Consider the following 275-nt stretch of genomic DNA (forward strand, 5'->3'; position numbering starts at 1 on the left):
AGATTGGGAATTGATTTGTCAAATACGGATGTATGTGTGTACATATCCCGCTCTGTACAGGCCGCGTCTGAGACCAACAATTCCATGGAGCGGACATAATATAGCGATTCTTCGCTTGACATTCAGTATTTGTCCGGATCAAAAGTCTCCCTAATCCATGAGGTAATGCGGCCCGGCTCCTTAGCTTCTGTCAAGGAACTCCATCTAATACCCCCTCGTCACAGGAACCGCCACAGTGTTACACAGCGAATCGACGTGTGTAAATAGTTCGATTT

The sequence above is a fragment of the Haliotis rubra genome, unplaced genomic scaffold (assembly GCF_003918875.1).
Source record: "Haliotis rubra isolate DU_JTF1 unplaced genomic scaffold, ASM391887v1 Scf1958, whole genome shotgun sequence".
Classification (NCBI taxonomy): domain Eukaryota; kingdom Metazoa; phylum Mollusca; class Gastropoda; order Lepetellida; family Haliotidae; genus Haliotis; species Haliotis rubra.